Source organism: Lemur catta, unplaced genomic scaffold, assembly GCF_020740605.2.
Source record: "Lemur catta isolate mLemCat1 unplaced genomic scaffold, mLemCat1.pri scaffold_121_ctg1, whole genome shotgun sequence".
NCBI classification, from domain to species: Eukaryota; Metazoa; Chordata; class Mammalia; order Primates; family Lemuridae; genus Lemur; species Lemur catta.
The window spans coordinates 5,640-19,822 of record NW_025423754.1 but is presented as its reverse complement, the minus strand read 5'-3'; the positions used below and the strand labels follow the sequence as shown (position 1 = coordinate 19,822).

Below are 14,183 nucleotides of genomic sequence, written 5' to 3'. Positions count from 1 at the left end.
GGCCCCTCTCCCCTTCCCAGATGTCTAGAGGGTGTGGTTCAAAGTTCCAACTCTCTTTGTTAATTAAAAATAAACTTAAACAACTTTTTAAAGTTCCAACCTTCTCATCATGCCTTGGTCTTTCTGGTGGCCAGCCCAGCCCCTATCCTGAAGCTATCTAGATGTCCTCAGCCAAGAGTAATCTCATTAACATACAAAAGACAGTCATATCACTGCAGCGAGTCCAAGGTTCCTAGAAGCCCTTGAGTTAGAAACGCAGGATTAAGACCCAATATTGTAATATTCTGTGTGTGCTCTCAATGAGCAGGTGGGGTGACTGATTAGAAAGAACAGAAGTAAATAAAATGGATAAAGTGCTCACCTAGGATATCACAGTCTATCCTGGAAGACAATTTCAAATGAATAATGTAAGTCAAGGGACATAAGAGAGAGAGCCACAGCTGGATTTAACCTGAGGCCAGTTAGACTGCTTGAAAGGGAAATCTACTTACACAATGCCTGGGATTTAGCTACAGAAGTAGTCGGGTGGGCTAATGGTAGTGGAGGTGGGTTGAGAGAGGGTTTCAAATGGAAAGAACTGGCCATGCATATCCCCAGGCACAGAGCACCTGGTGACAACATGACATGATGAAGAAGAAAAGAATGTTCCTGTTTGATTAGTTGTTTTATAGAGCAATTTGTTAACATGAAAATCAGTTTTGCTAGCATCTTTGTTTTCTATTTGCCAGTTTTTTAAATCCATATAAATCACCTTAGAATTTTCTTCCTCTGCATAAACACAGAAAGAAAACAGGGACTGTGCTGGTATTGTATTCAAACACTGGGATTGAAGCTCTTTGTCCCATTTAACTGATCAGTGTTGGTGAGAAGCAGGTGAACACCCTGCAGTGGGCAGCAGAGCCTGAGGCCAGTGGCTCCAAGCTGAGGCCAGTCTGGAGGCTGCAAAGGGAGGGACATGGGGCTCCCCTAGGAGTTCTTGGGCAGCTTCCTGCAAGGGCCTCTATCTGCTCAGGACAGACACAGAGGGAGTGTGGATTCTGAGAAGCCCCAGAGAACCAGACAGCAGGTATTCCTGCTTTCTTTGGATTCGTGTTAAGAATGGTATAAATTTCTGCATACCTTTACATCTAATGACTCTTTATTTTTTATTTAAAATTTTATTTTATTTAAGATCTATTCCCTTAGCGATATTCAAGATTAGAATATATTGTTATTATGATCACCAAGTTGTACAATAGATCTCTTGAACTTGTTCCTTCTAACTGAAATTTTGTATGCTTTGACCAACATCGCCCCTTTCCCCATGTCTTTATATTTAAAATGTTTTTCTTGTAGACAACACAGAGGAAAGCAGTGAATATTATAATAACCCAAAACGTGCAGATGCTGTTTGTCCTTTTTGTAGTTGGACTTCAGGAGCCGGGCCCGTTTTCTGGACAGTGTTTTTGGTTTGGGCATGTATAAGGTCACTAGAGTCAGCCTGTAATTTCTGTGTATGAAGAAAATCTGTAAATGTCAGGCTCACAGAAAGACTCACTAGGTCTCCTGGAGAAAGGATTCATGAATTTGACAGTTTATTTAGGTCAGAACCTTAAACTGAGCCCAGGTGAGAGTTTCCTGCTGATGAATATTAAAGTGTTGAAGTAGGGAGTGTTTCCACACTCTGCAGAGGGTATAGGAGGGCATGTTGAGCTCCCAGAGTTAAATCATTAGCTGTTCCTGTCTCATCACCAGGGAGAGATCCACTCTGGGTCTCCATGTCAGCAAAGCCTGACTCTGAAGTTCAGGAATATGTTTCACCTTCCCCATATGGGTTTTCCTTGTGAACTGGGGGTGCACCAGGCTGCTTCTTTGAGCTCGTTCAAATGTTTGCTTTTCTTCCCTTTTGATTCCTTTGTAGAATATTGCTGCCATATAACTCCAGTTTTTCCAGGCATTTAATAATTTTATAGCCTTGGTGGTGTGTTATCTTCTTGGCTGAAAATGAGTACATTGAGAGCTAAGGTGTGAGGAAGCCTTGGCCTCTCTTCATCCTAAATTCCTGACCCCAGCAGGACAGTAGGCCCTCCCTCTTGATCTAGTGTGGCCTGGCTTGGTCTGGGCGCCCCTCCTGCTACGAGGCCAGGGGTCGCTCCATGGGACACCGAGTCTAGAATTTCCTTTGCACACTTGCGACGCCATGTCTGGAAGGAAGAAGCAGGAAGCGCCCCCTGAGTAGAGGAAGAAGCCAGTGCCCATTCTGGAAAGCCAGGAGCAAGCTCCGCTTAAATGCAAATATCCCCTCGGTGGGGCCAGGTGCCCAGCGCGAGAAGGAAACCCGGCCTGGGCAGAGCAGTGGTTAAAACCCTGGCGACTGACTGCGTCTACTGTCAGTCAAGTTCAGGGGGCGGGGCCTGGAGCAGCACCATCCAATCAGGGGTGTCGGGCGGGGCCACGCGCGAACTGTCCAATCAGTCGGGCTGTTGGAAGCAGGGGGCGACTTTCAACAAACCCGCGGGGGTCTTCCTGTCTCTCCTACGCGCGCCGGGCCTTGTTTCTGTCTGCAGACCCAGGTGCCTCCGCCGCATCTTCTGGCGCTCTGTGTACAGCGCTGGTCGCAGGAGCGGTGGAGGGGACGCCGGGACACCCCGGAAGCTGGGAAATGGTGAGTGTGCGGGGCTGGGCGTCCGCAGACGCGTAGCAGGGGTTGGTTGGAACCGGCCGGAACCGGCTGTGGCGGGACCCGGGCCTCCCCGCGGTCCGCTCAGGAGTCTGCAGACACGAGTAGCCGCTGGTGCAGCTCGGTCCTCCGTCCCTCCGGCCAGCGGGGAGGGGCTTCACCGGCAGCCGGGCTCCCGGACGTCCTGTCCGGTCCCTGCGCGGAGACCTCGGCACCGGCGCCCTGTCTGGGCAGCTCCGCGCCCGCACCTCCGCGGGTCCCAGATTGTGCAGTGACGGCGGGAAGGTCATCGGGGGAGGGTCCCGACTCGGTGTGTGGGGGTCGTGCGTGGGCGGGGCTGCGGTCTGTGGGGTCCCCAGTCCCTCCTTTCTCTCCAGGTGTTACCCGTTTCCCGTGAGTCTTCCAAAGGTATGGGAAGCAGAGTCTCAAATCTACGACCCTGTCCCCACAGCCCAGCTCTTCCTAGGGCTGGCATTAAACCCCTAACTGCATTCCCAAATGCCAGCTGTCCTTGTGAAATTCACCAAGACGTTATCTGTTTGTTCCGCATTCTACATTTTATCAGCTTCAGTATTTTAAATTGTCATTTTCCCACATACCAATAAATGGCTATTATTATAAAAGGTTTGTTTTCTGTTTGCGAACATTTCACCAGGAGAGGAAAGCAGAGCATGACCACCTGACACTCCGCTGTCCAAAGCCTGTGTGCCTCTCTTCCCTTTACCTTCCTGAATTGCAGACTTGTTAGCACAATGTCTTTATCCATAGGATTGGTAGCGATGGTGTCTTATCCCATGTTTCATTTCTGATAGCAGTGATTTGTGTCTTCTCTCTCTCTTTTTGTAGTTAACCTGGCTATAGTTTCGTCACTTTATCGAACTTTTCAAAGGACCAGCTTTTGGTTTTGTTGATTTCCTATATTGATTTCCTGTTTGCAATTCCGTTGATACCTTCTCTAGTTGTTATGTTCCTGTGTTTGATTTAGGATTATTTTCTTCTGCTTTGTCTAGTTCCCTAAAGTGGAAGGATAGATGATTGATTTTAGATCATCTTTACTAAGTATGTGCATTTAATTCTTTAAATTCCCCCCAAACAAAACTTTCCTCTGCATCCCAGAAATTTTGATTGGATGAACTTTTGTTTTCATTTCCTTTGAAGTATTTGAATTTCTCTTGAGACTTCTTTTATTTATTTTTTTTTTTTTTTTGAGACAGAGTCTCGCTCTGTTGCCCGGGCTGGAGTGAGTGCCGTGGCGTCAGCCTGGCTCACAGCAACCTCAAACTCCTGGGCTTAAGCGATCCTCCTGCCTCAGCCTCCCGAGTAGCTGGGACTACAGGCATGCGCCACCATGCGCAGCTAATTTTTTCTGTATATATTTTTAGTTGTCCATATAATTTTCTTGATATTTTTAGTAGAGACGGGGTCTCGCTCTTGCTCAGATTGGTCTCGAACTCCTGACCTCGAGCGATCCACCCGCCTCGGCCTCCTAGAGTGCTAGGATTACAGGCATGAGCCACCGCGCCCGGCCGAGACTTCTTTTTAACCCATGTGTAATTTAGAAGTTTATGGTTTAATATCCAATTATTTTGAGTTTTCCCAGCTATGTTTCTGTTATTATTTTCCAGTTTAATTGCAGTTTGGTCTGAGAACATTGTACGTTTTCTATTCTTTTAAGTTTGTTAGGTGTGTTAGAGCCCAAAATGTGGTCTGCCTTGGTCAATATTCTATGGGATCTTGAGAAGAACGTGTACTCTGCAGTTGTTGGATGAAGTGTTCTATACATGTTAATTTAATCCAGTTGTTTGATGATGTTGTTGACTTCAACTATATCATTATTGATAAACTGATTCTACTTTTTTGATCAGTTACTGATAGAGATGTGTTGAAGTGTCCAAATAAAAATGTGGATTTCTCTATTTTCCTTGCAGTTCTATAAATTTTTGCCTCATGTAATCAGAGACTTTTAAACACATATATATTAAGGATTATTATGTCTTCTCTGGAACTGATCTAAAACCTGATCCATCTGAAATTAATATAGCTATTCCTGCTTTCTTTGAATTAGTGTTAGGAATGGTATAAATTTCTGTATACCTTTATATTTAATGTCTCTTTATTTATTTATTTTTTTTCTTTATTTCAGCTCATCATGGGGGTACATAAGTTCAGGTCATATACATTGTCCATGTCCCGCCCATCCCCCTGAGTCAGAGCCTCAAGCGTGTCCATTCTCCAGACAGTGCGCCTGGCACTCACCATGTAGTCATACCTCCATCCCCCCCCACCTCCCGGAGTCAGCACCTTCAAGCATGACCATTCCCCAGAGGGTGTGCAGCACACTCATCATGTAGGCATACACCCATCCCCTCCCCCCACCCCCCATCTCAGTCTGATATCCAATTGGTATCCTTCCCCGATGTGCATTTAGGTGATGATCAGGGAAACCAGTTTTCTGGTGAGTACATGTGATGCTTGTTTTTCCATTCTTTGGATACTTCACTTAATATAATGGGTTCCAACTCTCTCCAGGAGAACCAAAGAGATGTCGTATCATCGTTATTTCTTATAGCTGAGTAATACTCCATGGTATACATATACCACAGTATACTAATCCATTCGTGGATTGAGGGGCACTTGGGTTGTTTCCACATCTTTGCGATTGTGAATTGAGCTGCTATAAACATTCGGGTACAGGTGTCTTTGTTATTGAATGACTTTTGTTCTTCTGGGTAGATGCCCAATAATGGGATTGCTGGATCGAATGGTAGGTCTACTTGAATCTGTTTCAGGTATCTCCATAATGCTTTCCATAGGGGTTGCACTAGTTTGCATTCCCACCAGCAGTGTATGAGTGTTCCTGTCTCTCCGCATCCACGCCAACATGTGTTGTTTTGGGATTTTTTGATAAAGGCCATTCTCACCGGAGTTAAGTGGTATCTCATTGTGGTTTTGATTTGCATTTCCCTGATGATTAGGGATGTTGAGCATTTTTTCATACGTTTTTTTACCCATTCTCATATCTTCTTTTGAAAAATTTCTATTCATGTCATTTGCCCATTTTTTGATAGGATTGTTTGATTTTTTAAAATTTTATTTTATTTAAGATCTATTCCCTTAGCGATTTTCAAGATTAGAATATATTGTTATTATGATCACCAAGTTGTAAATAGATCTCTTGAACTTGTTCTAACTGAAATTTTGTGTCCTTTGACCAACATTGCCCCTTTCCCCATGCCTTTATATTTAAAATGTTTTTCTTGTAGACAACACAAAGTTCAATATTGCTTTTTAGTTCTGTCAGTCTGTCTTTTAATTGGTGTATTTAGATAATTTACATTTAAAGTGATTTTCGGTATAGTTAGATATGGTAACTGTTTTCTATTAGTTGTAGTTCTTTTTATTTAAAATTTCCCCTCTTCTTCTCTTATCATTTTAATTGAGCATTCTACAGGATTCTGTTTTCTTCCCTGTGTGAGTATATCAAGTGTACTTGTTTCTTAAATTATTTTTAGTTATTTCCTTCCGTTTACAACTGATGTAAATCTACTTTTAAATAACACTATTGCAGACTGGTTTGTGGTATACAGGTATAACTGAATGTTCCTGGTTCCTCCCACCCATGCCATAGGAAATTGCTGTCATCCGTTTTACGCATCTGAAACTATAACCACCCAATACATTGTTTATATGATAATTTTGAGCAAACATTTATCTATTAGATAAGATAGGAATAAGAATAGTAAAGCATTTGTTTTGCCTCCATTTTATTTTTTTCTAACACTCTTCTATATGTGACCGAGTTCCTAACCTACATCATTTTCCTTCTCTATGAAGAGCTTCTCGTAAGAATTCTTGCAAGGCACATATACCAGAGACCCATTCCCTTAATTTTACTTTTTTCTCTCTTTTCTTCAGACTAGATAATTTTAGCTGTTTTATCTTCATGTTAGCAGATTCTTTATTCTGCTTGTTAAAATCTACTGTTGAAAACCTTTAGAGAGTTTTTCATTTCACATGTATTTTGAAGCTCCTTAATTTCTATATATGGCCATTTTTATAATTTCTGTTTTCCTTATTGATATTATTTTACTCATACATCCTTTTCTTTGTTTCCTTTTGTTCATTTTCTATGGTTGCCTTTACCTCTGCACGTAGTTAAGAAATTTGCTTAAAGTCATTGTCTAGTAAGTTCAGTATCAGGGGATTCTCAGAGATGGTTTATCTCAGTTTTTTTTCCATCGATGAACCATATTTTCCTGTTTCTCTGTACTCTGTACTGTTCCTGATTTTTCTTGTTGTTGAAAACTGGACATTTGAATATTATAATGGGGTAACTTGGGAAATCACATTCTCCCCCTTTTCCAGTGGTGTTTGCTATTCTTGTTTGTTGAAGGCTATAGTTGACTGTTTCATAACTTTTCTAAAGTATTTTTTCAGAGACTGTATTCCTTGTGGTGTATAGTCACTGAAGTCTCTGTTCCTGTAGGTATCTTCAGCCAGTGGAGGGGGAGGGGGAGGGGGAGGGGGAGGGTCTCCTCAGGTCTTTTCTGAAAATGTGTTCTTTCCTGGGCATGCATGGGGTTTTCTGAATTCCCTAGTACACCTGGGTGCCTGTGAATACCATAAGTTCCAAAAGAAATTTTTCTCCTTAGTTTTCCTCCTGGGCTTTTAGTGGTCATATTAAGTCTCAACCATATTCTTGTCCCAGGCAATTTCAGGCTTTTTGTTTACAAGACTTTCAAGCAATTCCTGGCAATTTTGCACCCTTATTTGCTTCTGTCTTAGACAAAAAGAAAGAAAGACTTGTGGTAGACCTTCAGGTAGTTCCCAGACAGATTGGAACATATAAATACAATAATTTGCAAATATGATCTGCTCTGCTCCCTCTGGACATGGAGCAGGGTCCTAGACTGGGAACTCAGGTGGCTGTCTTCAAGACGGCCATCAAATGGGGGATGGGTTGGGCCAAGGAGAAGTAGATACTCCATAAAACTTTCCTACCATTTTTCACTTGCCTTTTTGGGGGGGGAGGAGGTGGGATTCTGTGTTCATGGTTGCTGTTAACGCTTGATGGTTTCTGAGAATTTTGACAAAGTCTGTTTCTGACACTTATGCTTGTTTGTTGAGAGTTGAGTGTTTGGACTGGCTTACTCTGCCACCTTATTGACCTCACTCTCCCTGGATGCTTAGTTGTATTTCACTGATCTAAGTGACTATCCTTGTGTCATCACTGTACCGTCTCGATTACTTTTGCTTTATATTAAGTTTGGAAGTTGTCGCATGTGAATGCTTCTACTTTGCTCTCTTTGAAGATTGTTTTGGTAATCTGAGTCCCTTGCACTTCTCTGTGAATTTCAGAATCAGCTTTTCGATTTCTACAATGAAGTCACTGGGGATTCTTATAGGAACTGCATTGAATTTATAGATCATTTTGGGGAGTATGGGCATCTCAATATTATCACAAATCTTCAAAGAATTTTTCCAGTATGTTTATTGAAATAAATTTGGGTATAAGTGGACCCCCGTAGTTCAAACCTGTGTTCAAGGGTCAGCTATACTTCTCATTCTCATCACTTAGCTGTGTTAAGAACAGAATTCTTGGGACATGTTACAAAATTACTACTCTTTCCCTCCTCCTGCTAGAAGGAGGAAGCAATTTTTCTCTAATCTTCCCTGTGAGTACTACCAGTAGAGTTTCAGGAGATAAATTTCACAAATTAGTGGAACCCCCTAGACTGCGTCCCCTGGAGTGTTGACTCTCAAACTTGTCCACACTCAGCCTTCGGCAGTTCATTTATTTGAATTTAGGTTTTTATTGTACTGTTTCTCATGGAAGTTTCAGTTTTGGGGTTTCTGATACAGTAAGTTATTCTCTTATCTGTTAGGTTGGTGGAGTCTCTCCCAAAATCCAGATCCCAGATACTGTCAAAGGTCGAGCTTTGTGAACAAGCATTTCTGTGAATATGCAGTCTCAGGTCTGCTTACTCACATAAACTCCCTTCTGTACACAAATTAGTGAGACTTTGTTATCACAGGTACTATAGACACACTGTGCAAAGAGGTAAAAATTAGGGGTGACCTAGCTGCAAATCTTACTCCCTGGACCTAACAACTACAGGTGTGTTTCTCTTCTGCTGTTACTTTACCAGATAGTTCAATTCTAGCATCAGAATTGCTGTGTGGGAGGAAGTGAGTGTAGACAGAGTCAGAATCTGATGACCAAGTCCATGGAATAAATGTCTGGAGACTACAGAATACTATGATCTTAAGAATACAGTATAGGTCCCCAATGGTATGAATCTCAGCCATCCTCCTGTGCACATGTGAGATGTTTCAGGACTCAGTGACCTTTGAGGATGTGGCTGTGAACTTCACACTGGAGGAGTGGGCTTTGCTGGATCCTCCCCAGAAGAATCTCTACAGAGATGTGATGTGGGAAACCTTCAGGAACCTGACCTCTCTAGGTGAGGATGACATCGTCCCTTCACTTAGTCTATTAGAGAACAAGTGATTTTGTTCATCAGTGCTGTTCCATGATTTCCAACATGGAAAGGAAATACTTTGGTGTTAGATCAGACATGATGGTTGCTGAGTACTATGAACCTAGAGCCTAATAATTTTTCTATAATTTTGTAATAATTCATAATGATTTTTCTGGATCTACATTTTAGGAAAAAAATGGGAAGACCAGAACACTGAAGATCAGTATGAAAAATCCCAGGAGAAATTTAAAGTAATTTGCACTCACAAGAGAAAGCAATTGTCCCTGGAGAGAATCTTGGAATGACAGGAAATTGTAAAAACAAGCAAACAAAAGAAATGAGCCCATCTTCATATTTATTTATTCTTGGAAAATATTCTTCAAAAATATATGCTGAAATGTGTCACAGATATTATTAATAAATGTTTGCAATATAGTTCTCTTAGAAATAGTATTAAGAAACCCATGTGAACATCATTGTTTTAATAATAGTCATCTTGTGACATTCAGTCTATTCATGTTCAAACAATTCAGACAGGACAGTTGACACTTTTTCCCTGATGTTAAAAATGTAAGTGTAATACCTATTAATAAATATAAAATCATTTATAAACAAACCTTTAGTAATGTGCTTCTCATTTTTCACAGAAGTCAGATTCTAGAGAGACTCTGTGACAGTAAAGAAGGTAGTCCAGGTGGAGACACCTTCAGCCAGAGTTCAGATTGCATTCAGAACGAGAAAACTTATCCTGGAGTAAAACCATATGAAAGCAATATGTGCAAAGTCAGCATGAGTCATTCATCCCTTCATAGGCGCATCAGGGCTGAGATTGGACACAAACCATATGAGTGTCAGGAATATGGAGAAAAACCATATATGCGTAAGCCACATGGGAAAGCCATCAGTTATCGCCACTCTTTTGGAATACATGAAAAGTCTCACTCTAGAGGGAAACTCTATGTGTGTAAGCATTGTGGGAAAGCTTTCCTTAGTTTCAATTCCTTTTGAGTACATGAAATAACACACTGGGGAGAAACCCTATGCATGTAAGCAATGTGATAAAGTCTTCATTTGGTCCAGTTCCTTTCGAAGACATGAAAGAAATCACACAGGAGAAAAACCCTATGAATGTCAGCAATGTGGGAAAGCCTTCAGTTGCTCCAGTTCCTTACAAAATCATGAAAGAATTCACACTAGAGAGAAACGTTATAATTGTAAGGAATGTGGTGAAGCTTTCCCTTCTCTCATAAGTGTTCAGACACACATGAAAATGCACAGTGGAGATGGACCTTATAAGTGTCAGGTATGTGGGAAAGCCTTTGATTTTCTCAGATCACTTCGAATACATGAAAGAACACACACTGGCGAGAAACCCTATGCTTGTAAGCAGTGTGGGAAAACCTTTGGTTATTCCAGTTCCTTACGAAATCACGAAAGGACTCACAGTGGAGAGAAACTCTATAATTGTAAGGAATGTGGTAAAGCCTTCATTTCTCTCATAAATGTTCAGACACACGTGAAAATTCACAGTGGAGATAAACCTTATAAGTGTAAGGTGTGTGGTAAAGCCTTTAATTTTCCCTGTTCATTTCGAATACATGAAAGAACACACACTGGAGAGAAGCCCTACGAATGTAAGGAATGTCAGAAAGCATTTAGTTGTCCTCAGAACCTTCGAAGACACTTGAAAATGCACATTGGAGATGGACCCTATAAGTGTCAGGTGTGTGGGAAGGGCTTTAATTTTCCAAGTTCATTTCGAACCCATGAAAGAACACACACTGGAGGGAAACCCTATGACTATAAACAATGTGGGAAAGCCTTCAGTTCCAGTTCCCTTCGATACCTTGTAAGGACTCATAGTGGAGAGAAACCCTATGAATGTAAGGAATGTCAGAAAGCATTCATTTGTCCCCAGAAGCTTCGAAGACACATGAAAGTGAACACTGGAGATGGACCTTATAAATGCAAGGTGTGTGGCAAAGCCTTCGGCCCAGTTCATTTTGAATACATGAAATATCTCACAGTGGAGAGAAACCCTATGCCTGTAGGCATTGTGGGAAAGCCTTCCATAGTTTCAGTTCCTTTCGAATACACGAAATAATGCACACTGGAGAGAAACCCTATGAGTGTAAGCAGTGTAATAAAGTTTTCATTTGGTTCAGTTCCTTTTGAAGACATGAAAGAACTCACACTGGAGAGAAACCCTATGAATGTAAGGAATGGGGGAAAACCTTCAGTGATTCCAGTTACATTTGAATACATGAAAGAACTCATACTGGGGAGAAACTGTAAAGAAAGAATGTGGGAAAACTGGTTATTGCACATCCTTTCTGGCACACCTGGGAATGCATATGGAGAGAACACTTCTAAGTGTATGGTGTGTGGAAAAGCCTTCATAGTTATCCTGGCCCAATTCAAAGCCATAATAGAACACACTGTGGAGAGAAACCTCTTGAATACAGCCATGTGCAAAAGTTTTCAGTTGGCTCACATGTAACAATGCACACCGGATCAAAATCCTGGAAATGTGAAAAATACAAGAAAGCTTTCTGTTTTAACAGATATTTTCAGACTCATGTGAAAACTCCTCATGTAGAGAAATCCTATAAATGTTAGTCATTTGAAGAACCTGATGCAAAGTAGCTGGTGTAGAATGCTCCAGCAAATACACACCATGAAAGAAATGTTCTAAAAATATTGCCTTAATCAGTGGCTCATTCTTCAAGTAGATCTCTGGACTATGGATTCTTACTCGAAAAGAAATGCTGAGGTGAGAATTCTGTAAGAACTTATTAAGCAATAGTATATGAATGCAGTAGTGTTTTTGTTCTCAAGTCAGTTCATAAAATTTTTCTCCTTGCATTTGGACGCATGTTAGATTCGTGGGTGAATTAAAATCTATTCCTGATATGCAGGTGGATTTAATTTTTACTTAGTTTTTAAATAGTTCTGTGCTTAATCAGCCATTGTAAAATGAGTCTTTGTTCAAATGAGTTTCTGTTGGGATTTTCTCACCGGCCTCGTGGCAGTTTCTAAATATCCCTTACCCTATGTCTGTATTCCACCTTTCTTATGGGAAAAACTACATTTTTGGTTTGTTTTTTTTGGGCACAAAGTTTATTCCATCTCCCTTGCTAACGAATACATGACATCAATTTATAAGTATGCTAAGTTTATCATAGAGTATAATGTTATGCAAATTATTATTTTCATCTTTAGCCCTTTAGTCTTTGTCATTATTTCTGGCTATTATGTGATTATTTGACTTTGAGTTAAGAAAAGAGACCTGTAATAGGACAATAAAATCTAGAGTTGGAGATGGATCTCTGGATTGTGTTATGTCAGTGTTGGTAATGTTGGGACCTAGATTTCCCAGGATCCGTTCCCTTTATGTTTCCTTGTTAGAATTCACCAGTTGCCTAGCTTTGGTGAGATTTAGGAGGCAGAAGTGAAGAAGGTGATAGTCACCTTCCTTTTATTAATAGCAGGAAGATTGCAGGTGTTGCCTGTCACTGCTGAATGAGCTGCCTCAGTTCATTTTCAGTTATGTTCCATTGTGTGTGATTAAAAACAGTATGTATTGTTTTTCAAACAAAATTAGTATGGTGTTTTAGGGCACCAAACAGGGAGACAGCCGGATTCATACTGGATGTTCAGACACCTGCTTCCAGCCTGTTTTCCAGCTTCCTTGTCTTGCCAATCAAGAGTATCCTCAAAACCACCACTATCTACTTAAATTCCACTTTCTTAAAGGTATAGGTTTCCACAGATGTCTCCAGAAACTCCATATCAAAGCTCCATCCACAGTTTGGATTTTCCTGCAAGCCCCAGTGTGTATACCAGGCAACCAATCCAGACTGTCATGGTTGGGAACATTCTCTCATGCTTTGAGTCCTTTGGTGTAGAGATTGAACTGGTTTAAGATCTAATTTGCACAGGAAACATCTTTGTTTATATTGGTAGTGACTGTGTTCTTGATTCAGCATGACAAATACAGTGATACCATCAAAACCAACTAGATGCACACCTGTTCGTCTGCCACACTGTGCTGTAACTGGTCTCATCCTGTACTTTCATGTGATGATAATCACCTTCCTTTTATTACTAGCAGGAAGATTGCAGGTGTTTCCTGTCACTGCTGAATGGGCTGCCTCAGTTCGTTTTCAGCTATGTTTGATTATATGATTAAACACAGTATGTATTTTTTTCAAACAAAATTTATGTTTCTTAGATGTTTATTATTTTTAGACAACTTGTGTATTAGCAAATGTTATTATCTTTTTTATCTACTGAGAAGATATATTAAAATATTGCACTATGGATTGGATCAGATTTATAACTGCCAAGTTATTGGTTCGACATTGTGAGTCAGTATTACAGGAATATACAACTTCAGGCATTTGTTTTTCTCATATAAATTTTACTTTTCATGCTTATATAGTTACACTTTTTATTTTGATAGCAATTTCTCATTCACTCATAACACCAAAAATTAAATCATGCTGTAGGAGTGATCTCTTGCCAAAGACCACCAGAACCATACCTTATGTCAAAGAGGGTGTAATAAATTCTGGTAATAAATATGACCTCAAACCATAAATGACTGTGTCATTTATCAGTAAGTGGCTTCTCAATAGAATTTCTTACAAATCTGTGTTTGTTTTTGGTGGATCGATTGCTGTTTAAGGAAGTGAGATGTTTCGCTCTATTGGATGCAGTGAGGGGGTGAACTTGATTCTATCCTCGGCAGTCGTAATAGTTCTTACCTAGAAGGCAGCAAGAATGGAGGGGAGGGAAACCTAATTCGTGAGTACAGTAAGTCCTCACTTAACGTCCTCAATACATTCTTGGAAACTGCAACTTTAAGCGAAATGACTTAACTAAATAATGAAACCTGTTTTACTATTGGCTAATTGGTATGCAAAAGAGTTAAGTTCGTATGGGATACAGTACAGTATCCGCTATGTCATTCCGCTTAAGTCTGTTTCCAAGAACCCATCAACTAGGTTAAGTGAGGACTTCCTGTATTAGGGAGTCTC

General features: G+C 40.8%; 1 long non-coding RNA gene across 1 annotated transcript; it reads left to right on the top strand.

Moving 5' to 3' along the window:
* The first annotated feature begins 2,460 nt into the window (after nt 1–2,460).
* LOC123629268 lies at nt 2,461–9,406 on the top strand. The gene is made up of 2 exons (XR_006731962.1): nt 2,461–2,644; nt 9,331–9,406. It is a non-coding gene; the product is annotated as an uncharacterized LOC123629268 (long non-coding RNA).
* Nucleotides 9,407–14,183: the final 4,777 nt, after the last annotated feature.